The 27,741-nt window shown below is 33.6% G+C and overlaps 1 long non-coding RNA gene across 1 annotated transcript; it reads right to left on the bottom strand.

Annotated features, from left to right (window-relative positions):
* Positions 1-5,220: 5,220 nt before the first annotated feature.
* LOC103884306 lies at positions 5,221-23,948 on the bottom strand. The gene is made up of 3 exons (XR_002521995.2): positions 23,564-23,948; positions 20,325-20,467; positions 5,221-5,749 (listed from the first exon to the last, which is right to left on the bottom strand). It is a non-coding gene; the product is annotated as an uncharacterized LOC103884306 (long non-coding RNA).
* Between the last annotated feature and the right edge of the window lie 3,793 nt (positions 23,949-27,741).

Below are 27,741 nucleotides of genomic sequence, written 5' to 3'. Positions count from 1 at the left end.
CCAGGCACAAAACTTAGATCTCATCCTGTTAAAACTGACAATCCTGAGTCCAGATTGGCAAATGTCACAGTCAAAATGTAAACAGTTGGTGACACCAATAGCAATTCATTATACAGCAGATACAAGACATAGAAGGTTGGGTTTGAGAAGATTGAGAGGGTACAAGTAAGCTGCGTGAAAAGTTGGCTCAGATTCCCTCGATACCTTGTAACTCACACCTATGCCTCTATAAACGGTTCTTTATGAACAGCTGACAGAGATAGAAAAGGCCAGACTTGTTTCAAGGATGGGTTGGATAAGTTTGTGGGTGTAAGGTGAAAACGTACCGTTACCATTACAGCCTCACTTACTGGGAGGCCTAAATGATAGTGGTGATGAGCAATCTTCATGTTGGGCAGAGCTTTGGGCACAGTTCTTGGACATCCACTCTATTTGGAAAGACACATTACCCAATACAGAGCTTTATTTGAAAGTGTGGGCAGTGGTAAATGCCTTTGATTATTATACAGAATGCTGAGAAGGACAAATTTAAGGAGACCCAAAGGAAAGACATGTTACTGGACTTACAACATTAGGCACAAAGTGTGAGAATATTTTAATTACACATTAATACCCACAAGAGAGCATTTAGTAAACAAAAGCTTAAAAAATGGGCAAGATAACTCACCTAAAAGACATTATCCAACCAGTTTCTGATATTATTGCTTGAATATTAACTTATTCAAAGAGTACTTGGACCCAACAGAAAAGGCTCCTTCGCACTCAGTCTCATCCAATCACTGCCACTGTAGTGTCCAACCTGTCTTCACAATGAACAACACTTAGGTCCAACTATGACGCATTACTTTGAGGACAGAAAAATAATGAAATAAAAATAAAATACACTAGATGCCAAGTTGATTACATCAGACCCCATCTTTCATGGAAAGGGCAGTGCTTCATTCTGACTGTAGCCGGCATACTTTTTCAGGTAAGAGTTTCTCCTTTCCAGTCATAGTGTCTCATCCAACAACGTTTTCTGAGAATTTTCAGTGTCTGATTTACTGGCATAGAATCTCACATAGCAGCTTTCCAGACCAAGGCTATGGGCACATAATTATGAGACCCACAGATTGTACCACATATAGTACCATCCAGAAACTTCTTCCTGATAGAATGCCTAATAAGCACTATAATAACCTCCTAAAGGCACAGCTAAGGTGCCAACTTGAAAATGAGGTTCTGAGGGAACAGGTTGCTATTCATTAGAATGTAGAATGCACCAAGCATCATTATCTCATGCCGTTGCCCTAATAGGAAGACACATGGGTACAGAAACCAATGACTAGAGGTAGTTTCAAGGTAGATGGTAGAAGTGACCCTGCTAACAAGCACTTCCAAAGACCTAATTGTGGATATATGCTTTTGCCCATTACACTTTAGACTTTGTGGGAATAGAGGTACTAGGTCTCAGAAGAGGGCTTATTTTATTCAGAGACTCTAAAGAATACCATTAAACATAAAACTGTAGCTGCATCATGGCCACGTAGGCCTACTCATGTGGGTACATTGGTAGGGGAAGAAAGATACACCGTACTTCTAGAATTTTTACAAATAAGGAAACCTCATCATAATAACAAGGTAGAATAACTACTATAAATGGGGCAGGGAGAAATAACTTTGGTACTCCAGTGACCTACTGAGTCATTCCTTGGTACTTCCTTGATCAGAGGTCAAATAAAGTGAGGGCAAAAGCTAGTGAGATTTCTGAGGCTGAGTAATCCAGGCAAGAGGTGAACGTATTCTTTTCCTACAGGAGATAGCAGACATTCTAATGAATAGCAACCAGTTCCCTCAGAACCTCATTTTCAAGTTGGCACCTTAACTGTGCCCTAAGGAGGTTATGATAGGGCTTATCAGGTGTTCTATCAGGAACAAGCTTCTGGATGGTACTATATGTGGTACAGTCTGTGGATCTCATAGTTATGTGCCCATGGCCTTGGTCTGGAAAGCTGCTATGTGAGATTCTACACCAGTAAATCAGATGATTAGACAAAGAAAGCAGAAAGGAAGAAGAATAATTAGATGATATAATATTTTTGTGGTAAGTGAATAGTAGATGATATTAATACCATCCATTACTAAATACAGAAGGACATTTTTAATACATTTTTAATGATAATTTTTTTAAAAATGTACCATTATAAATGAATTTTATCTACCACATCAAAGGTCAGTGAGTATTCTTATGTTCCATCTTTATTTCTGACAATGAGTTGATGTGATTCAACATATATCTGTGCAATCTACAAAGATATGACCACCAGACTCAAGCCCAGTATGTCCAAAAGACCTTGAAAAAATTAACCTTTGTCCTGATAAAACTCTTCAAAATCTAAAGCATTTTTAATAAATGAAGTAAAGTTAATACAGTAATAGAAAAACACAAGTTTTTAGAAGTATCAGTTTGTATTTGTTATTGGACAACTTCAAGTATCTGCAAATGTTCCATTTGGACATATCCAGCAGATTTTTTTAGAAATAAGGGTTTGTTTGTCAAGAAAGAGTATGAGATAGCTATAAATATGGTCAAAATTTATTTTGGTAGGCCTTTTCTCTATCAGAAAGATTAACTTATCTATGTAGATAGCATATACAAATACATACTTAGGACTGAAAACTATTTCATAGTAGCAAAAGTTGGAATTACCATGAAATCTAAGAAAATAGGTCAGGCACAGTGACTCATACCTGTGATCCCAGAACTTTGGGAGGCTGAGGCAGGTTGGTATCTTGAGCCTATGAATTCCAGACAAGACTGGGAAACACAGGGAGACCGTGTCTCTACAAAAAATGCAAAAATTAGCCAGGCATTGTGGTGCCCAGTGGTAGTCCCTGCTACTTTGTAGGCTGAGGTGGGAGGATTGCTTGAGCCCAAGAGGAGGTCGAGACTGCAGTGAGCTGTGATCATTGTGCCACTGTACTGCCTCCTGGGTGACAGAGCAAGATTCCATCTCAAAATAATAATAATATTAATAATAATTAACAAAATACCTGATTGGGAACTTTATCTTCAGAACGATTTCAGTGAGCCTACCGGGATGCCCTTGAACTTTATATGGTTTTCAAATAAATATTTGAAAAGCTTGTTTATATTTCAGCAAGTTTAACTGAGGCAGCTAAAAGCAGAGACACTGGAAAGGAAGGTGTCTAAAAGTATATTTTTTAACAGTGTGCGCTCCATATCCAGGCAACCGCTACGTGATTAGTAATGCCTCTTAATAGGTACTTGTCGGAGAGGTACAATGTGGCAAAGGATCTTAAGTTTAATATATCTTACATGTGTGCGTTATATTAAGAAGTTATGTAAATATTTATTCATTAAAAACTCAATCAATGAACATCTAAATTGATTGACTGGAGTCCTGCCCTCAGGGAAATTTTAGACTGCAATACTACTTAAGGAAATAAATATTAGGTAAAAAGGCCAGGAGAAAAAAGTATTGGAATTGCTTTTGGTGTACTAAGATCAAATTTGTAAGCATTAATGAAAAATCCAAAGCAGTAAATTAAATAAATTAAGGTTAAAAAGTAGAGAAGATATGTGAGAGCATGTGAAAATAGGATGAACTCATTGATGAACTATTTTTGAGTTTTTCCTAAAATTATAAGTGATAGAAAGTGATTTAGTTTATCCATAAAAGCACAATTAACACTTCATTTTTCATATCACTGCACATTTTATCTGACTTTTCATGTTGGGAGGGACCTTAGCCACTTGTGGAAAAAAAAGCCATAGAAAATAATGATTAAAGACTTGAGTAGTCATGCTTTTGAAAACATGTTAATTTCATATTTTTCTTTTTAGAATTTTTTCTTTGAACTTATTTATCCTTATGTAAATTTCTTATCCTAGAATAATTTACAAACACATAACATTTTATAGCTAGAAATTAACTTTAAAAACAGCTTTCCTAACCTATTATTTTAATGGCTTCAATTATTGCAGTGTTAGCAGCAATCTTGGAAGAATGTTATTTAATATTTAAGAGACTAATTTTTTAGTGTTATTCTTATTAGGATATGTAAAAGATAGTATTATATTAGAAACCGTCCCTGGAAGTGGTACAGAATTTACGGAAAGAGGACAGATGAGAACCTCAAGGTCAAAATTCAGGTGTTACTAAGAACAGAGTTTTTCGAAGCTTTCTTAGCTCCTCAGTCGAATCCAAAGATGTTCCAGACTTGTAAAAAGGCATCACAAAGGACAAAAAGAGGTTATTGCTTCACCATTTATAGATATTGAGGATCATTTTATGTTAATGCTGTTTTAGTTATATATTATGTAAGTCCAAATAACAGTGACTTGTATTCACATTTGTTTTCATATATTAGAAAAAAATCTATTCTCTATATATTAGTTTATATTCACATATATGTAGTTATATGCATATATGGTTATACTTTTTGTAAGCAGAGTTTTGAATTATATGAATTATTCATTTACAACTAAATAATGGAGAATTAAATTTTATGTACAAGAATATGAAGTCACATCCACCAAGGCTGATGGGAAAATATAAAAATAGTATTTCAAGCTGCGCATAGCATCACATTTGAATATCAAACAAATACATTGACATTGCTGTACAAATTACAGTGAATCTAAATTGCTTTACCGAGTATAGATGACACTGTCACCTCAGTAACAAGCTTGTAAGTTATATATAAGAAATCCACATTAGATTTTCCAATTTTTATTTCTCAATATTCCTGGTTGCAGAAAAAATAGTTATTTTATTTAAAACACTCTACTGTAGAATATTGCTCACTCATATTTTGTGTCTGTGTGAATTTGTATATCTCAAAATGATCTTACAATTCCTGCAGTGCTAATTCAAGAAAAAATATTTACACTATTTACAAATGGTTTAAAAAATGCTCTGCCTTTTTAAATTTTCTTCTTGAAATAGACAATCAATGACTTTTTTGCTAGGTACTAACTGAAACCTACTAACCTATACTTTTGTGATTAAAGTCTTATATACCTGTTTCCTTTTAGGGAAAGCAACAACAACAGTATGTGGGGTTACTGATTTAAACATATTTTTTAGTGATAACTTTGTCCATTGATTTTTCAACTGTTGTCATAAAACTAAATATTATACTTTCACATAGAGTAAATATAATTAATTTTGTATCTAAACTCATGTCATAAAACTTTGAAGAGTAAAAGTTTTTTTGTTTTTGTTTTTTTTTTTTTTTTAATTGAGTGCAGAGGAAATGCCAGTCTCCTGGTAACTTAACTGTAACTGAAAGAGAATGAAAAATTGGAAGACACAGAGAGGGAGGGAATTTAAAAAATAAAATTACAGTTAATGTAGTAGAAATGGAATTATATTTGAAATAAATTTCCAATTGTATGTTAATGATTCTATTTGTGTACTAAGGAAAAAGAAATGTAATAAAAAAATTTATTTTATAGTTCTTACAAGGGAAAGTAATAAATAGAACCTACATTGCACATGATGTAGAAAAACAAACTTTTTTTCCATATAATATTGTATTAAGTGGCTAACAGTTTAGTTTTATTTCATAGTAAAATTAAGGATCATTTTGGGACATTTAAGGTTTAAATGAAATATTTATTATTAACAAACTGAAATCCCAGAATGCGTGAGGTTCCCCAATGGAGTAAAATTGTGAGGTGTACTCACTATGGGGTAATTTTTTGTTTCTAAATTCAGGCTCATCATCCTCCAAATGTGTTCTGTTAAAAGAAAGGAATAGGAGTAGTTTGAAGACAAATATTTCAAAAACTGTCAAATTATTACTTTTTCAAAAATCAGAGATTCTTCTGAATACCTTTTATTCTATCATTTGTCTACGAGGAAACGAATATTAAAGTGATAAACGCCTCCAAGTCACAAAATGACCATCCGATGCTAATATAACAATGATTCCCCTTAAAATGTTCTATTAAATATTACTCAATAACAACTATCCCATACTTGTTATATATATAATTAAACCAAAACAGAAAATTATATTTTAATTCATTGATTTGTTCAGAAAATATAGTTGTTGTAAAAGAGTTAATCTTTTAAAATCTAGCTAGTTTTGAAATATAATTGCAAATAATGGCCAAGTAATCTAAAATCTCTTCCTAAATTCACTCCTTTTTTTCCAGAAAGGTTATCTGTACTGTAGTTAAAACATTTAAATCATAATTTGATTTAAAACAAATTATAATAACAGTTTTCAGAAAATACATTTCAATACTTTTAATACATTGTTTCTGTTTTAATCCTCAGCCTTAATTTTTTGTCCTTGAATTCTGTGTCACAAAGTTGAGAGGATGTAGATACCGATTAATATAATCTGGATTCTAATTCCTCCCAGATAGTACCGCGTCTGACTCATTGTATTACCTCTTCTTGGAAACGTGCAGTGATTATTTTCTCCAAAAATAAAGTCAAGGTTAGTGAAACCCTGATATCTGTATGGATTTTATTTCTGAAATATTATTCACTTTTATGGCATAAAACTTGTGTTTCATATGGAACAGGTGCAACGCAAATTATCCATAGCCAGGAATGAAAAATTTAATTTTAGATAAAGAATACATAGAGTGGAATGGCCCTAACTCCTTTGTCCTCAGAAAAAACTTTACAGTAAATTATGGTATCAAATGGAGTACTGAGGTTTATTCTTTCACTTTAAATGCTTATTTCTTGATATTAGGTTTCAGAAGAGATATAAAAGTAGAATATGTTACTTTTATAATATAAGCTCTAGTAGGCAGGGAGGACATCTATGCTAAAGATTGTGTTTTTATGATCTAAGAGCTTAATTTAACATGTACACTTTACAATCATTATGCAAAATAAATATAATAGTTCAGTTTGCAAGATAAATTTACTCTGAGTGATGGTAACATTAAAGCTAGGTTGCACATTAAAAGGTTCTCTAAGAAAAATATTTCATTTAGTGTTTATTTCATTTCTCACTTCAAGGTCTCTAATTAATAAAAAATTATCAAGTCATTGTCAATGTAATTGATTTACACTTGATATTTGAGGACTAATATTAATTAAGTTATTATTCAAAATAACCAAATTCTTTGCATACTGAAAGATTTAGCTGATCATTGATCTATTTTGATAACATTTTTTGAGGTATCCTTTTTTTTACACAACTCATTGATCCTCTGCATTTCTGTCCTCTGCCTACACAATAAGCCTTAGTAAATTTTTTTTTTTCCCCAGGGAAAATTTTGCATTTATTTGAAGCATTATTTTAACTATTGAGTTAAAGTTTTTCTAAGAACTTAGAGCATTTGCTATAGTTTTACCTAACAGACCACAAATTTAGAATACTTTGTTGAAGGAAAACTTATTTTTGTTCTAAAATATTTAACCGGGACTCTGTCAGAAAATTCAGGATATGTAGTCGACAAGCTAAAGATGACAGAAATATGAAAGTGAATCTGCTTTACAGATGCTCATAAAATTCATTCGCACACAATTTACTGCATATTTTTGTCTCAGTGCTGTACCTTTAAACACTTCCAATTTAATGATTAATTTCAAGAGTTAATTAATCAGTATTCTTAGTTTTTAGACTCAGACTTTTATATTTCTTCTCAAATTTCAAAACAGAAGGAGAAAAAATGTTGTCACATATAAATCCAGGATATACTTTATCTGGTCACAATTTCATTCAATATTCATGAGCTTCCACTACCTGTTTATTGTCATGTTCATAATTGCAACTAGTCTCAAAATTCACCACTGCTAACAATTATTACAAGAAGTAAGATAATAAATATATTCATCAAGTTGAGGTTAATAAGCACCTGGAAGTCCACAGAAGTTGCCCCAGAGCCCAGAAATGCTTGAATATGTATTTATTTTTACTTTTCTATAATTTTAATAAGAATATGTGTATCTCATACATATCATTATATGTATCTTTGACTATCTAGCTGATTATCATAAAATATTACAGTGAGGTATTTACTGTGCGTGTGTTTCTCATAACTTTTTAAGTGTTTTCTTTTTTTGTTTCTAGTCACTTACCACAGAGTATTATTTAAATTAAGTTGAATTAATGAGAAATGTTATTAACTTTATACTGTACAAAGGCATTTCTACCAGGCAAAGACCAAATATTGTCCTGGCACCTTGAAGGAATTGAGATTTTCATTGAGATTTTAGTGTAAACAGAGAAAGTTAAGCAATAATTGAGCAAACACAGAGAACTATAAACATGTTCAGGCTACAGAAGTCAGAACTCTATCCACGGTTTGAATACTATTTTATTTCAGCAGAAGAGCACATTAATAAAATAGTTTTAAAATATATTTTATTGTTTTTATTGTGTTGTTCATTTTTAATTGAAAAATTTGCACGTTTTCATTAAATGGTACATATATTAGAAGTTTATTTATATTTTTGCATACATGTTTAAGTAATACAACAATGCTTCCAACCTGAACACACAAAATTGTGTTTTGCTTTAAAAGCAAATAATATGTAAATGTGAGAAAAATATTTTTTATATCAAAAAGAAAGGGGAAATTTGTAATATTTTAATGTAACAAGTATTTTCAATGATATGTATTTTTATATTGAATATCAGGCATTATATTTTTTCTGTTACAAATATGACAATGTTTTTTGATTATTTTAGGCTTAATTTTTTACATATTAAAATATAAATTATTTTATAACTTATTTGTAGGATTTTTCTTTAAAAATCCACATCTAATTCTTTTATAAGCATACTCAATGTTTTTCCTCTATTCAGATTTCAAAAGGAGAGTATGTAAATAATACAGCTTAAAATAAAGAAATGAAAACATTTAATACATAATGACCTTTGATTTAACCTTACGTTAAACTGATTAAACCCAGTATTAAAATTGAAATCCTTTCAAATCCTGAACAATAGTTTTGAGCTTAGAGTTTAATTTTTTCATATATTTTTAATGCATTATGTTTCATTTCAGTTGTCTATTAAAATCCAGAGGTAGTAAAGATAGAAAAATACTGAGATTCATTTAAAATTTTTTTCTGACCTCAGGCAAATAGAGTTCATTTTAATGAAATTAATTTAATGAAAATAAAGTAGATATGACTGTTTTATAGTAAGAGCTACACAATCAATATGGTTTCCCAAGCCTGATAAATGACTTCTGGATGTAATAAGGCTGCTAAATATCATGCTACTACTCTATTAAGCATTATTGGAAAGTTTAAAGTGAAAGGAGTTCATTTATTTAAAATTAATGTATATAATCTTGTGCTTTTCTCCATTTCAGAATAAATTCATTAATCAAACACAGTGGAGAAGAGCAAAAAATAATAACAATAATAATTAAAATAAATCCAAATAACTAGATAGAATAATAAGAAGGGGGCTAACTCATATTTCTAACATAAATAATTACAAATGATTTGAAGGTACATTGAGGGTTTTTTTTCCTAATATATAATAAAGCAGAAATAAGTTATATTTTTCAATTCAAAACAGAGAAAGGAACCTCACATTTACCTAATACTTGTGTGCCTGGCTGGTCCATACATGAATACATATCAAGGAAGGTTCTTGTTGGATTAAATGATCAAAAACCTTCAAAGTCGTGGAACAACTGTGCCTAACACACAGTTATTTTAAGTTTTAGTACTTCCTCTTCTTCTCATTTTCTTCCTCCAGCCCAATATTGACCTTGCACACACCATATGTTCTTATTTAGTATCGTATACACAAATAATATGGATATTTTATGCAGAGCTACATTTTACAAATGCATGGGTTTTGAAAGTTATGAATACTGGATCACCTGAATACCTGTACAAAATCATCCTGAAAGCAGGATCGGGAAAAAAGTAAACAATGATTTATCCCTAAAGAGATTAAGATCATAGAACTAATTACGAGACCATATTTCCCCCGATAGTTTTTTTTAAATGATTGGGAATTATTTTCATAGTTGAGAATTCTTTCATGACATGAAAATTATACTTATTTGAGAGTGTAGTCTACATGGTGAATTGATTAATGGTCTTAGAAAAATCCAACAGGTTTTGATAAAATGACAGTACAATATGAAGAAAAAGCATCACGGTAAGTCAGTAAGGCATCAGACAATTTCAGGTATAGGGAAGAAGTACTTGATTGTGTGTCAAGAATTTGTAGTAGAAGATAAAGTTAAAAATGTAAGTAATACGGCCGGGCGCGGTGGCTCAAGCCTGTAATCCCAGCACTTTGGGAGGCCGAGACGGGCGGATCACGAGGTCAGGAGATCGAGACCATCCTGGCTAACACGGTGAAACCCCGTCTCTACTAAAAATACAAGAAAAATTAGCCGGGCGAGGTGGTGGGCGCCTGTAGTCCCAGCTACTTGGGAGGCTGAGGCAGGAGAATGGCGTGAACCCGGGGGGGCGGAGCTTGCAGTGAGCCGAGATCGCGCCACTGCACTCCAGCCTGGGGCACAGAGCAAGACTCCGTCTCAAAAAAAAAAAAAAAAATGTAAGTAATACACATTTTGTTCAGAATCGTGTCTTGCTGAACTGATTTAACTTCTTAATTTCTGATCTTCTTTTGTTTCTCCATTAAGCACTTTTCCTAATTTCCTGTTTAACTCATAGACTGCCTCTTAATGTAAGTTTCAGATTTTGTTGGAAGGACACTATAATACAGAGTAGGAAGGTCCTGAATATGTAAATACATAGTTACAAAGTAATGTGATAACCAGAGAGAGGTGAGGACAGAGTGTCCTGAGTGTCCAGGCGAGGTAAATGGTTGATTTAGAAGGCAAACATGGTAAAAAGAAAAATAAAATTTAAACAATGAAACATGAACACTTTCTTGGCTTCTAATAGTCATATCAATAGAAAGATGTCATGGATATATAAAAGAGAAATAAAGAAAAACAGCCTGTGAAGAAGGAAAATAGATACATTTTTCTTTAGTGTGTTGCATCAAATATTGAGAAGGATGATAACTTTTTTCACTCTCATTTTCTAATGCATACACAATTTAATTACTTGCTTTTCCCCATATTATTGATATGTGACTACCCTAGACTTAGTAGCTTAAATAGCAACTATTTCATTGTGGTCGAGGTTAGGAAAAATGAAGCTCAGCTGGGCTCTTTTCATTTGGGGCATTGTAACCCAAGGAGAATTTCCTTGTAGCCCTCTCAGGGCATGCAACAAGGGTGTGGCTCACATCTTTGATGCCTGGGGTCTCAAACCCCTAGGGGGAGCATGCAGATGGGCAGGTCTTGGGGAGTCTTTTTGAGTTCTGAACCCACAGCAGTGTCTATCCTTAAGTGTTTACAGCTCCCAAAGTCCCAGTGGGCATGCCTTACAGTGTGCTTTTTCAGCTTAGCCATCTGCAGATGGCTTGTGTTAATCAGCTCAATTAGATCCTCTGCCTTATTGTAAGGACAGAGGGCTTTCTGTATTCAGGGTTCTTGCCCTAGTGTACCAGAAAAATCAGATCACACGTGTGCTTGGAGAATGAAGGCAAGGTTTTATTGAGTGGTGGAGGTAGCTCTCAGAAGATGGATGGCAAGCCAGAAGAGGGACGGAGTTGGAAGGTGGTCTTCCCCTGGAGTTGGGCCACTCTGTGGCTGGGCTCACCTCTGACCACTGTTGGCCAAATTTTCCTTGGTGTCCATGTCTTTCCACCGTCGATGGCCTGCCGGGGTCTGTTGGTGTCTTCTTCTGCAGGTGTGTTCCTGTTGACGTCCAGCTGCTTGTGTCTCTGTCTGCTTAACTTGGGCTTTATGGGCACAGAATGGGGGGCATGGCAGGCAGAGTGGTTTTGGAAAATGCAACATTTGGGTGCGAATACAGTAGTGTCTGTCCTCACGTAGGTTCCTGGGCCCAGGCCTGAGTGTGGAGCCCTTGCCGGGGACCCTGTCCTTCTCTACCCAGCATTTCCCTGTCCCTTTCCTTATCATCAGCATCATGCAGTTTCGTCAGGTGAAAGCTATTGTTTGCTTTATGCAGTAGTCACCAGAGATGAGTAATATTGCTTTGTAATCAAGAGTGCTGAGCTTTCATCTTTAATCATTTTTCAAAACTTTCCAAATGTCTGTTTGTACATGTATCTCATTGTCTAGACAAAGTTTCTAGAATTGGATAACAAATCTTATTCATTTTAAAAAAATTCTCAGAGTTCTAGCATAACACAAGGAACTGCTTAATAAAATGCCTACAAGAGCCAGGCTGAAAACAAAGTTAATGGCCTACAGAGAGCTTCATAAATAGCATAGATCTTGGTGTTGGGGAATGTATGTAAGATAATTTTGTTCACTTTTCTGCACAGCAATAAAAGTGTCTTGAGTATGAATACACTCAGAATAAAGCCTCCACTCTGTCACTATCTGGGGACAACTAACCAAGCAACCAAATAAGCGTTTCAAAACATTTTCTGGAATGCTTGGTACTGTTCAAGAAAACCAAACCCAACCAAACTGTGAAATGATTTAAGAGAAATGAAAATATGATAGTAAAAACCATCATTTGACCACAAAAGGAAATTTTCTATTTGTGCGATGGAATGCAGCATAGCATAAACAGGGTTGCTTAAGAGATGAAACTTGTTCTCAGACCTGGTGAGATCCTGTGCCCTAAGCTGCCTCGTGATTTTACTGCACCTGCAGCCAATGAAATCCAAGAATATAAAGACCAGAACTCTGCAAAAGGGAGCATGGTGTATGAACAGAAAGGCCAGAAAATGAGCATGTCTATGAGCATATTTTATTAATAACTTTAAAATTGCTTTTGTTAATTGCTAATAAACTGAGTGAAAATTTCCAGGGTGAAATTTCAATGTTTCCACAGAACAGGAGAAAGGGAGTAGTAGGGACAAGACAGGGAATTGTGGAAAACTTTTGCCCCAGAAGGCCAGAGATATTTGTGGGTGGCTAGTTATTACCACTGGGGTGAGGGGGGTGAAGCTTTTCCAGTTTTGTTAGGTCTATCCTTATGATTAGTTTCAAGTCCTTTAGTTCATAAAAATATTGTAACTTTGAAGTGCTCTCTCATAAACTATTATTTTAATGTGTATGTGTAAATATTTTTGCCTACGATAGGGTAAGAGTTCAATAATTATGTGTTGTTTATATGAATCATATTAGGAAAAATATATTGTGATTTCACATATTCCAAATTAAATACAAAATAAAATGCTAACTTAAAAATATTTCTTAATCTCAGTCATTCTTCTAAAGTAATAATTTTAGAGTGCTGTTGATCCTGTGTACTACATTGAAATTAGAACACACAAAATGATACAATAGACAGGAAAAACAAAGGGTCACAGAACGCCCTCTGACATGTGTATAGGGCTCTCATTGAGCTCAGAGAAAAGCAGTTTCTAGTGACACTGCAAATTTCTTTTTAAAAGGTGGCTTGCACTGTCAGGTGTAGTAGTTGAGAAATCTTTGTAATCTTGTTTGATGTTGAATCCAAGGGCAAAGTACTAACTTTGTTGCCCAGAGCCGGCCCTGTTATATGAATAGGATGCTTCTATTTCGAGGTCTGTCCCTCAGGGAATTTGTGAGAGAACGCTCCAAGACGATTCCTTAATAATCTAGCTAAATGGGCCGGGTGCAGTGGCTCACCCCTGTAATCCCAGCACTTTGGGAGGCCGAGGTGGGTGGATCACGAGGTGAGGAAATTGAGATCACCCTGGCTAACACAGTGAAACCCCATAGCTACTAAAAATATTTACAAAAAAAAAAAAAAAAAATTAGCCGGGCATGGTGGCGGGCACCTGTAGTCCCAGCTACTCGGGAGGCTGAGGCAGGAGAAAGGCGAGAACCCAAGAGGCGGAGCTTGTAGTAAGCTGAGATCGCCCCACTGCACTCCAGCCTGGGCGACAGAGCGAGACTCCATCTCAAAATAAATAAATAAATAAATAAATAAATAAATAAAAACAATCTAGCTAAATGAAGAAATTAAGAATGATATGTTATTTGGATGATTATTGATATAGGACATTCAACTTAATTAGAAGAAACTCTAAATTAGCATTTACAAAATTTAAATGGAGTTGGAGAACGAAAAGCTTTTGTGGAAGTCTAGAATAGAATTCAATAACAAGACCTTAAGAGATTGACCTGTGAAGTCCTCGTAAATTTTATAAAAGCTTCTGAGGAAAATGAGTGGTATGAATTTGTCACAGATTATTTGAGCATAAATGAGATCTGGATCAAAATCTAATAATGAAAACCAAATAAGTTAAGGAAAACAAATCAATGTTTTTTTAATGATATGAATCAGGCTCTTCAATATAAGCTTTTATAAAATGCATTTTTTAAAACTACAAAATCTGTCAAATTTGAAATGAAATAGTCAACTTTTCTTTATCAAATATTACATTGTTAGAAGGGATCCAGTCCGGGCATCGTGGCTCTAGCCTGTAATCCCAGCACTTTGGGAGGCCGAGGCAGGTGGATCACCTGAGGTCCTGAGTTTGAGACCAGCTTGACCAACACAGAGAAACCCCGGTTCTAATAAAAGTACAAAATAAGCCAGGCGTGGTGGCGCATGCCTGTAATCCCAGCTACTTGGGAGACTGAGGCAGGAGAATCGCTGGAACCCAAGAGGCAGAAGTTGCGGTGAGCCGAGATCACGCCATTGTACTCCAGCCTGGGCAACAAGAGTGAAACTCTGTCTTAAAAAAAAAAAAGAAGGCCCCTTCCAGATATTTAAAAAAAAAAAAAAAAAAGGTTTGTTTGCATATATTTCAACAAGGCGTCTCATCGCTACCATGAAACAATTGTTTTCTTTTTATCATCCCATGTCTTGTCTATGAGGAGTTATCTATATCTAAATATCTGCAAGATTTTTAAAAAGTACAATACATCGAGGGCATCATGTAATGATAAAAAGCAAATGGTTGATGTAGACAAATATGAAAAAGCAGCAAGGTTAAGAAAAAAATACTGTATATTTTACAGTGTCAAACATACAGTCTGTTCAATAAATAATACGACATGTGAAATCTACAATGTCAACTAGAGATGGAGGCTGGGGATATTACAGATTGACATTACTGTAATTAAGGAATGAAAAAAATAGCAACATTTCAGGACATAACAAAGTATACCATCTGGGCCTGCCAACTATAAATATTAAATATGGAAAAAGAAAGGACAAACAAAGCTAATATAAGCATCATGCCATTTTGCAAATTCATAAAGAATCAAAGGAAATCAAAGAATCATTATAGCCCTCTAAATGCTTCTACGGGTAATTTGTTGATAAAAGGAGTTGGCAGCACTTCATAATTTACAAAGGAAGATAGAAGACAGATGTCAGAAGCAGATGCACACTTCCCAGAAAGGAGAAGGAATGCTAAAGCAAATCAGGATCATTTGCAAAACACAGATAAAATAAACAGGAAAAAAACAACTGAAAAAGGACTAGTTTCACAGAGTTGACCTAATCATTCTATTAAATTGATACTGATCTCTAGGTCATAACTTCTTAAGTTTGGAAGTGGCATAAATTGAATAGACAAGTTATTGATATTCTACTATTTGCACAGCACTGTGCCAGACCAAGAAGACATACTGAGATGAAGAGGACAACTAGCTGAAGAGATCTCAAAAGGATATATTCTGTGAAGTGTAAAGGTGTTCCCACAGTCAGAGTGTTTTGATTTTTCACAAGATAGTAGAAAATGAGTGATTCTTCTACTATCAGTTATTCACCAATTCAACCATTCATCATCCATCTATCTAAAAATATTTGAGAGCCAATTCTAATGATAGCCTCAAATACAATGTAGTTGAGGGTATTTTAGAGGTCAAATAGAGAGATACGATAAAAGGATAATTATTTCAAATTAGAGCTCTATTAGATTTGAAAAAACATTGGATTTGAGTCAGTATTTAGAAGCACGAATTCAAATTTGACTTGTCTGAATTCATGAGTACTTCAAAGTAAGAATAAGATGAGTACAATTATACTTTCTATTTTCCTTGACTGTAACTTTAATAGTTTAATATATATTAAAATTTAATGTCAACTTAATTTTAATATTAATATGTAAATATTTAATTAATATACATGCATATACATGTACACATATCTATATATTCATGAATGTATATTACATACAGGTGTATCTGTATATTATACATATTAAAATCTATATTAAATCTATATTAAATTATTAATATTGCTATCATAATAATTGAATATCAATATTTAATCTAATCAAATATCAAATATTAGTGTTAATATTTAATTTAATGTAATTTGAAGACTATTTAATATTTAATCTCAGTGAAATGAAATAATACATTATGATAATGATAGCTATGTTACCATAAATTATTAATGTAATTATATATAATACAATTAATCAGTATAGTAGAATTATATTAATTATATAAATTATTAAAAATAAATTGTCTATAAATTATTAATTATGTTGATAATTTAATATAGATTTTAATATATATTTGTGGGTATGCATAATATACAGATACAGCTGTACATATATATATAAATTCATGTATATAGAGATATGTGTACATGCATATGCACTTACATTTATATGTGTAATATATGTTTTACATTTATGTGTTTAAGATAATTTTAACTATAAAAATCTTTTCTTTTTCTTTTTTGAGACGGAGTCTTGCTCTGTCACCCAGGCTGGAGTGCAGTAGCGCGATCTCGGCTCACTGCAACCTCCGCCTCCCAGGTTCACACCATTCTCCTGCCTCAGCCTCCCGAGTAGCTGGAACTACAGGTGCCTGCCAGCACACCTGGGTAATTCTAATTTTTTGTATTTTCAGTAGAGAAGGGGTTTCACTGTGTTAGCCAGGATGGTCTCGATCTCCTGACCCCGTGATCTGCCTGCCTCGGCCTCCCAAAGTGCTGGGATTACAGGCGTGAGCCACCAGGCCCGGCCCTAAAAAATCTTTAAGTTTAGATCCAGTGATAGAATTGTCCAGACACACGTATGTACGAAGATGACTTTCAGCTGAAAAAGCATCCGAGACTCTGTACTAGAATCTATCACAACGTAATCCTGTAGGTAATATCATACATGTTTGTGTATTTATAGAATTATTTTGCTCCTGTACCTCTTGTCTTCAATCACTTACTCCAAGGTAGTAGGCAGTAAGATTGAGAATTATTTTAACAACTGGTAGTATTGATCAAAAATGTCCTCCCTGCTTCTTCTCACTGGCCTCAATGATCTTTATCTTTTATGACCAGCTGTTCAGGTCCAATCTATTCCACTTAGTCCTTTCTGGAAAGACAGGTTCAAAGAGATCCTCTTATTTCTTTGAACTTGCAAAATATTTAATGTCAATTTTGTCCTTGGTAAAGTAATATTCTGAAAAACCTAAGTGGCTTAAAGGAAAATAACTGTATTGAAAAACAGCAGTTGACTCTATTCAGCAAATTTGTTTTTAGTTTACTGCCCAGTTTTTTTTTTTTTTTTTTTTTTTATTTAGACAGAGGTTTATTGGAAGCATACTCCAAACTAAACAGAAGCCAAAACAACTAGATATTATTACTTCTTTTCACGTCTGCTCACAGTTTTACTTGCAGGTATGCACATGTCAACGTGTGCCAGCACATATACATACACAGGTATCTTCATATATAAACACATGCACTCACACACCCAAGTCAACTTTTTTTTTTTTTTTTTTTTTTTTGACACGGAGTCTCGCTCTGTCGCCCAGGCTGGAGTGCAGTGGCCGGATCTCAGCTCACTGCAAGCTCCGCCTCCCGGGTTTATGCCATTCTCCTGCCTCAGCCTCCCGAGTAGCTGGGACTACATTAGCTGGGACTACAGGCACCCGCCACCTCGCCCGGCTAGTTTTTGTGTATTTTTTAGTAGAGATGGGGTTTCACCCTGTTAGCCAGGATGGTCTTGATCCCCTGACCTCGTGATCCACCCGTCTCGGCCTCCCAAAGTGCTGGGATTACAGGCTTGAGCCACCGCGCCCGGCCCCAAGTCAACTTTTTTACATCATAATAGTTCATGGATGTGGTTTTTGACACAGAAATGGCATAGCTGGAAACTCGTGTTTTCCTCTAACTATAAATACATTAGCCACTATGTTAAAATATTTCTTTTTCTGTCGTCAGCTGAAAATTCTGATTAAAAAAGGAAGATAGTAACATGCATAAGTTGTATCCCTACAAGGGATACATCTGTCTGTGCTTGGGGTAGTCATGGAGCTGATTAATAGTTGGAGCCTGGCAATTAGAACTTTTTTGAGTCTGCTAGATGGAGCTGGAAATATACTTCGCTAAGAGGAGCAGTGAAGTAAGTTGTTTACAGATGTGCTCTGTGTAGCTGAAGTAGTATTTAACTTAAGCAAGTGGCTTCAAGTGAGACATTAAAGAAATGGTGCTACAGAATCAACTACAACATTACTTTTAAGACAGTCATTTTTTCCAGATACTTAAATGTGTTAAGTGTCACTGGGTGCTACATCAGTAATCTGGGAGAGTAGAAGAGCAGTAACAATTTGTGAAACATATTGGGGATCATTTCCTTTCCATTTTGAGTTAAAAGGAGTAATTTGAGAAACATGTAAAGACTAGGGAACTGGCTGTTGTGAACAGAGTAAGCAACAGTAAGTTTATTCTAAGCTTTTACTGATCACACAAAAATATTCGGCATGGATAAATATCTGACATAAATAGTTCCTGTTTGTTTTTCTAAAATCATTTTAAAAAAACTTAAGCCTGCCTCCACTACCTCACATAGATCGACTCAAAGCTCCAACTCTTCCTGTCTGCCACCTCTGCACGCTCCTCCAGATACTTTCTGCATCCACACTACTACCTTCCAATTCTGCCTCTGAAAGAGAGGCCTACAAAACAGGAAATTGCCACTCCTATTTCCAGGTGAGGTTATAATATAAAGGCGCAAATTCCCTGATTGCTTACCCTGTTATGAGAATTTTGGAAGGAGGAAAATGGTGGTGATAAGGTTTGGGCATCAGAATTCAAACTCTTTTAGAAAAGTTATTGTCAATATCATCAGCAACCATGTTGGGCTTCAGGTATATAATGGGAACAGCACGTATCCATATTTGAAGTCTGTGCCCATATCCCTTGTTTAATTCTGATCCCATGGGAAGATACGTTCTGAATCCCTAATAATCAGCCAACACTCTCCGAAGTTGGACTTTGCCTAAACTACAAGACCTAATTATAGTTAATGCTTTGATGATGTAGTTCAGAAGCAACAATGTATGAATGACAACATGATTGCTCAAAGATATAATTCTTTGATATGATTTAGTTGACATAAACAGAGTGTAACCACAGGAATGACAAAATAATTGACACGTTATTTTAAAAACGTGAATTATTATGTTGACTTGGATGTCAATTAAAAGCTGATTCTAAATTCAAAGACTCGAGAGTGAAAATTACTTCAAGGATGTAAAAAGTCATTTCATGTCTGCATGTATTTGCAAATATAAGTACTATATGTAACTTTTTATTGTTTATTAATCAAAATTTTATATTTTGTATTTTCTCAACACTCAACAGGTATTGTTGTTTGTTTCTTTTGGATATGAGAGGATCAAAGTCAACAGTAATTTTTTCTTTTTTTTATAATCAAGTAAAAAAAAGCCTATGGCCAATCATAGGCTAGCTGCAATTATTAGGTTATTGAAATAAGTAATTAATTTTACATTTCTAAACCTATTTTTGTTAATCCTCTGAATTACTTTAATTATAATAGGAATTTCATAATTATGTCAATCAAAAATTTTAGTGGTCTTAAAATAGCATGCATAACTATAATGATTATAATCCCAGTTCAGGCTGTGAATTTTTAAAGTTTGTACAGCCCCCTTCCAATTAAGCAAAACAGTATTTAACTTTTATTTTATTAGTTGAATGTCAGAATACATTTTTGTTGGTTTATTCCCCAAAATCAAACATATCCCCAAAGGAATGCCTGAATTACATATAATGTGTTTGAGATTACAGAGCTAGATGGGTACATAGATGATAGATAGGTAGATGGAAATAATTAATTCTAAAAGCTCTGACATCACCGTATAAGTCAAAAGGCTATGCCAGACTTTCTAAGAACAATTTTAAATAAGAATTCCCAAAGGTCTTGAACAGTATTATTACATTATTTCAATCAGCATTTTATCTCGGCTTTGAAAGAGACTATGGCCTGTATTTGGATGTGTGAGATTACCACCCTGGAATTTGAAGAAAGGATTAACCTAAATGGGAGATGGAAAATAGTTGAGTGATTCATACAGAAATATGGTTCTGAAGAGCAGACACTTAGAGAACTCTCACCAGCAATAAGGAACGTCGGTGACCAAGATCTTAATCCAAGAAAACATCTGCACCAGAGTGCTGAGTTCCAACATATAGAAAGGATTAGGAAACATCCAATTCTTAGAGGACAAGAGAAACAATTTATTTTAGAATCATAAAACCTGGAATTCGAAGAAAGGTAGGGAAAAGGTCAGGTTTAGGCTTCTTAGGAATAAATACATATTAATTATCAAAAATCTTATAATTTTATATTATGAAATATTCCTATGATAGAGTAAATAGAAAGATGTTAATGCCATTCACTTCCAAGATTAAATTACCATCCAATTTGAGAAAGTGTTTTGCATATTTAGCATACATCATTTTGGAAAAATAGAAGAGTTTAATGTCTAATTGTGTTCCTGCTTCTTTTTTCAAAATCACTCTAGCTATTCTTTTTATTTTTCCTTTTTGTCTTCTGCTTTTTTTTTTTTTTCCTGATACAGGATCTCACTTCGTCACCCCAGCTGGAGTGTAGCAGTATGGTCATGTCTCACTGCAGCTTTAATCTCCTGGGCTCAAACAATCCTTCTGCATCAACCTCCTAACTAGCTTTTGAAATGACAGGTGTGTGCCACCACACCCAGCTTTTATATACGTGTGTGTGTGTGTGTGTGTGTGTGTTTTATAGAGACGGGATCTGGCTATGTTACCTAGGCTGGTCTGGTCTGGAACTCCTGGGCTCAAACGATTCTCTCACCTTGAACTCCCAAAGTGTTGGGCTTACAGGCATGAGCCACCATACCTGGCCCACTCTAGTTATTCTCAACCATATACTCCTATCTGTAAATTTTGAGAATATCCTATCAATTTATTTATGAAATCACTTTGATTACTTTGAAATTGACCTCACTGTAATACTGATGCCTTGAAAATATACAGCTTTCCCTGTGTTTAGGTCTACTTTTATTTCTTTAAAAGAAGACATACTTTTCTTCAAAATATGTTATATATTGTTATTTGTTGTTTCTAGGTGATTTTTTTGGTTAGTTTGGTTTCGTTTTGGCTGGTTTTGGTTTTTCTTTTATTTGTATGTTTTGATATCATCACTTATATTGAATATCCTGTTTTTCTTTTAATGTATTATATATTTTGTTTTTTATTCATTTTTCTTGAGTTTTATTGATCATTGATCTGCTATTCACTTTTTGAAATATATGTACTCTTTTGATATTCTTTTAACAGCAACATTTTAATTTTTAGTATGCACACTTGATATCACAAAGTTATGTAACCAACATCTCTATCTCCCTTAGAAAAAATAGAGACAGTTATAAAAAATACAGGAATTTTTAAAACTTTCAATACAATTTTCTTTTTCTCTGCTATGTTACCTGAAGTTTGAGATTCATTATGTCTTCAAATTTAAACAGAACTTTCTGTTTTTATTCACTTATTGAGTATATTACCAATAATCTACCTTGTTTTTGTTTTTCTAACTTTCTCCTTGCGTTTCTACTGTTTCTTCTAGATTAATACACTTTAGTAGTTTATTTAGTGGGAACTCACAAGTGATAGTCAGTCACTCTTTAATTCAAAATATTGTTATACCAGCCTGGCAACATGGTGAAATCCTGTCTCTACCATAAATACAAAAATTAGCCAGGAATGGTGGTGCACACTTGTAATTCCAGCTACTTGGGAGGCTGAGGTGGGAGGATCGCTTGAGCCTGGGAAGCGGAAGTTGCAGTGAGCTGAGATCATGCCACTGCATTCCAGCCTGGGTGCTAAAGTGAGACCTTGTCTAAAAAAAAAAAAAAAAATCATATATATATATATATATATGATTTTTCTTCTAACATATGTATTATTATCTACAGTTACTGATAAGATAATTTATTTGTCTTTGGTAATATGCTTTTTATTTTTAAAAGATATCTTGCCTCAGACTCAGCAAACAACTTTCATATAAAGTCTCATATTCTTTTCTTGCTATCGAGAAAATTATAAACCATTATAACTTTTAATAGTGCCTCTTTTCTCTTCTATCCTTCTGGCATTCTTAATAAATCAAAGCCTTCTAGGCACTTAGCTTTATGCAAGGTGTTTAATTTAGACACTATCTTGCCTGTGTCTGAGATAGCTTCTCCTGGCCCAGCTGCTATGAGACTTCAGTTTCAGTATCATGTATCACAGCTCAAATAGATTGGTCTCACTTGAGTTTTTTTAATGTTTATTATTTTCTATGCAGATAGTTTTACATTTAAAATTAAAATTGTTTTATTCTATGCTATTTTTTTATATATTTTTGGTGAGAATAGGGCCAATTCTAGTCAAGTCCTTTTGCAATATAAAGTGTTTATTCATGTGTTTTCTAAAATGTGGATTTTGAAAAGATATACAATATTTGGATTCCTTTTAAATGAGAAAAGACAAAAAAATCAAAACATACAAAACCTGAGAATGTATTACTTCTGACCATATAGCTTATTTTCAGCTCAGTTAAGTTTAGAGATTTGTCAGCTTTTCTCTCTAGTATCCTTAGTAAGATTGACTGTGTTTTTTCTTTGTAAATACCCTTTGACCGAACTCTTTAGGAAGGACAAGGCAACTTCTTAAAATTCTGCTTAGGTTCTCAGGAAATGTCATTCATTTGGCAGGGATCCCAATGTGTAGCACAGCTTGATTCCCTGCACAGTCCCCAAAACAGCTAGGCCTGACACTACGAAGCTCTTTCAATGACAGGCATTCATTCATCTGAACTTATTCTGAACTCAGAGAATACACTTAAAACAACAACAACAACAACAAAATTACTTTGAGAGGCACATTCTGAGGTTTTTGCAACTAAGTATTTCCTCTTTAAGTCTTTTTATCCTGTAGAATGGTTTTAAGGGCAGCCCTTTTCTTTATATTTTAGCAGGAACCCTGAAATGTTCCAGTGAAAAAGATTTTAAAACATTTTTAGCAGTGTTCTTGCTTTAGAGTTGGCATTTGTCTTTGTTTAATTGTAAAGTAAAACTTAAAGTTCACTCTTGTTTGACTTCCACTTAGGAAAAGAAAAGACAAAAGGAAAAATGACATGGAGTAAATTTTAATGACTGGATTTTATTTACACAGAAATATTCTGGGTCCTTTTAAATTTTCACATAAGAAGATTTCAAATCAAATCCAAATTACACAATTATGGACTGTAAAAGATACGTTACATATGTTAATCAACATGATAGTATACTCTTAATTTGTTCATAGAGTTTAATTTACTGCAAAAATCTTACCTTATATAGAAAAAGCACCACTTTAGAAACATGGGCTCTGCAGTCAGATAGCCCAGGTTGAAATGCTGGATTTACATTTACTACCTGTGAAAATATAAGAAAATTACGTAACTTTTTTGTGCTTCCTGGTCCTCCATTTTGTAACAAGAAGAAAAACAGCACTTAACTCAGAGTTATTGTGAAGAATGAATAAATTAGTATACAATGTTTGGAACTGTGATTGATGCTCAGTGAGTACACACTAATTTTTACTGTTAATTGGTGATAATATCTGTAGGCTTCATTTATCCACAAAGTCTACGATTTCAACAAATGTTGCTTTCTTCAATGTATCTCCTTTTGCAAGGTTAGATTTCAATTTACAGAAAGGTTAGTTTATATATGAAATTTCGTATTTCTTATTTAGAAAACTCTGTAGTCTTTTTTGTTGGTTATGGAGGTTCTTTTCTATTTTATAATCCTACAATTTTATATAATCTATATTATATCTTAATTCAGTCCAGTTACTAGGCAAATGCCCCACTTTACTTCAAGGTGTATAAGGCAGGAGAAATTCTTAGGCAAAATCAGCTATCTATCTTCAATGCCTGTTTAATAGTTTAAAAAAGTCATTTGACACCCAATTTTGCCTTACATAGCTTTTTTCCTATTGTAGATCTAATGCCTTTTCATAATAGTCTAAATTGCCATGCATATGCTATGTACATTCTCCAGTCATGATACGGACATCCATCGCATTTGAACATTTTATTGGTTGGCTTAACCAAAGTTGTTTTGCCACTGTTCAGTTATTTTGCCATAAAATATTTTATATAATGATGAAAAATTATATCTGTAAAGTGATTGTAACCATATTAAAAATAAGCATCCTCACTGTAAAAAATTAACAAAATTTGGTAGATTTCTTTCTAACTACTGTAGCACACCTACATACACAGGGACAGTACATATTTATAATAATCTATCCACATAATAGATTGTTTTCCATATAATAATATAGTATCAACCTGTCTGTAGATCATTCATTGTTTAGTATCATTATTTGCAATGTTTCTTAGTATTCTATCATACGTTTATGTTTATAAATATCTAAATAAAAATTAGCTCTAGTTGGACATTCATATTGCTCCAAAATGTACACTGTATAAATTATATAGTGCTTTAAAGGAGAAACTTTAAGTTTTGTATAAATAAATCTTTATACACATATTAAGCTCTTTTGTCTTTTTAAAATTCTTGAATATAAAGTTTAATGCATTCGTTTTTGTTTCCTATTAATAGACATCTTATCCAATAAGCTTACTCCAGATAAAAGTTTTGGGGCACAACTAGCAGATTTCTTTTAGGCATCTTCACATATTCTGCTATGCCTTTGATGAAAGCATGTCAGATTCATTGAGAAAAATTTCAAAAGTACAGAAGATGTAAATTCCACACCAATATACATTTGATGTATATTTCCACTATTTTTTCAATACCTAGATCCATCTGATTTTATGTTATGGATTATTTTAGGACTCTAAATATTCCCTAATTTAAAATTTTACATCTAATTTTAATTATTTACACATAGGAATTATTTAAATTATTTTCTGATAAATTAGTCAATGCATAGTTGGTAGGCAGCATTTTCATAGGTGACTGTGTTACATACTTTAAAACATCCTTTGAGTAAATTCCTAGATATGGAATTGCTTGTAACACATTTTTTTTTTTTTTTTTTTTTTTTTTTTTGAGACGGAGTCTCGCTCTGCCCCCCAGGCTGGAGTGCAGTGGCCGGATCTCAGCTCACTGCAAGCTCCGCCTCCCGGGTTCACGCCATTCTCCTGTCTCAGCCTCCCGAGTAGCTGGGACTACAGGCGCCCGCCACCTCGCCCGGCTAGTTTTCTGTATTTTTTAGTAGAGACGGGGTTTCACCGTGTCGGCCAGGATGGTCTCGATCTCCTGACCTTGTGATCCGCCCGTCTCGGCCTCCCAAAGTGCTGGGATTACAGGCTTGAGCCACCGCGCCCGGCCAACACATTTTTAAGATGTTGAATCATAATGAAAAGATTCTTTCTGGAACCATGCCAGCTTCTAAGTCCAACATACGAATATGTATATCCTTAATAATTAGAAATGTAATATTTTAAAACTTCTCAAATTCATAGATAACAACCACTAATTAAAATTTTACTTATATTTATTTGTATTTATTTGCCTACTAATGAGGCAAACAACTTTGTATATATTTTTAGTCTCTTATATTTCTTCTCTCTTTACTTGCTAGTTTATATTGTTTGTTCCATTTTATCTATTCTGTCACTCGTTTAACTGTTGTGAAATGCTGTTTTCATGTTGATGACTTTCACTGGATATTTATATGATTCAAAGACTTTTCCAGATTACTCTTAACTTTTATATTTCCTTTGTGGGATCTTAATTTTTTAATATAAGAAAACAATTTACATTTTACATAGTAAAATGTATTAATATCTTATAAAACTTTACAAATATATTTCATAATGATACTATTCAGCACCAGATATTTTATAGTATATAGATATCAGGTATTCATATGTGTATAATTTTAGTTCTATAATATTAATATTTTTCATCTCTGGCTTAATATACTTAATAGTGTAAGATAGAAATGTAACTTTATTTTCTGAAGATATAAAGAAGCCCTTTATTCATCTAACTTTTAGACAACCAAAGGGAAAAAGAAGACTTTAAGTGGAGTTATATTAAATACACTTATAAATTTAAAGGTAATTGACATATTTACCATACTAACATGAATGCCTCAGGATAAATTTTAAAATCTCTTGGTTCATGATATCTTTTTTGTTCTTCATAAATTTGCAGTGAATAAGTACTTAATTCATTTAATTTTAAAATGATTTTTCTCTATAGTTCACCACAAACTTTGAATAATTTGTACTATGTTTAATTTATTTTTCTTTATAATGAAATAACACAGTAGCAGTGCTGAGAATGAATCCAGGCTTTCTAACTCCAGAAGTCATGCATTTAACAGCATACTAAATTGTTGGCATATAAAAGACCTTTGTTTCTTTGTGAGAATTTGTGTGTATGTGTGCAAGTGTACTTGTGTGCTTACATGTATTTATTTTTTACCAAATGTAATTAGTTTTTCATTCCATTAAATGTATAGTTTATTAATTGGATTACTTCTACCTATAGACAGTCGATGTATCATTTGCAAACATTTCCAATAATTACACTTTGTTGACTCTTTTATTCATTATTTCCCCTTTATTAGAGTTTCTTTTGCAGTTTTTTTTTTTTGAAGATATTTTTATGTTGGATGCTAGTTTATCGTGTCTTTATTCTTGCTAAAGTAGTTATTTAAGACAATAAATTTCACTTTAATTATTGATTGATCTTTACCCCACCAGAATTTGTACATTATTTTTAGATCTTTCATTGAGCGTAAATTTTCTTATTGGGCAAAGGGCCTGGTGGTGTATATGGATTTTTGTGTGTGTGGAAAGAGAACAGGAGCCTGAGCTTCTGTTCTATGGATTCACGGGCCATGTATACCTGGTTGACTGGGAGACTGCTCAGAAAGAAAAAAGAATGAAAAATTAGTGACAGTAGATAGAGTAGGTAAGAGTGTGAAGATGTTTATATCGTTCTTGAATGCTCTTTAGAAGACATCACTCCAATGGAGACAAAATAAATAGTTGAATATAACCCTTCAAATGTCAATCGGAAGCTTTATCAAGCCATCTCTGTGCTTGCTTAATGATTCAAGTACAATGTGTTCATGGTGTCAGAGAATGAGGCCACGGATCCATTCAAAAACATAAAATTTTATCTCACTGAAAAGATATATGACGGTAAATCAGCAAATAGAAAGATGCTCCATATCATAAGCCATCAGGAAAATTAAAATTAAAATGACATTAAGATGCTACCACATACCTATTAGTATGAACCATGAATACTTTGCCCCTATTAGTCTGTAGCAGCATCTCATTTCTGGCCAAAATTCAGAACATTGACAACACCGAATACTGGTGAGAATGTAAATCAACAGAAACTCTCAAATTTTGCTGGTGGGAATGCAATAGTGGTATAGCCACTTTGTAAGGCAGTTTGGTAGTTTCTTACAAAAATAAAAATGCACTAACCATATGATTTAGAAATTCCACTTCCTAATATTTAACCAA

The sequence above is a fragment of the Papio anubis genome, chromosome 3 (genome assembly GCF_008728515.1).
Source record: "Papio anubis isolate 15944 chromosome 3, Panubis1.0, whole genome shotgun sequence".
Taxonomy (NCBI): domain Eukaryota; kingdom Metazoa; phylum Chordata; class Mammalia; order Primates; family Cercopithecidae; genus Papio; species Papio anubis.
This window is presented reverse-complemented; position numbering and strand designations above follow the sequence as displayed.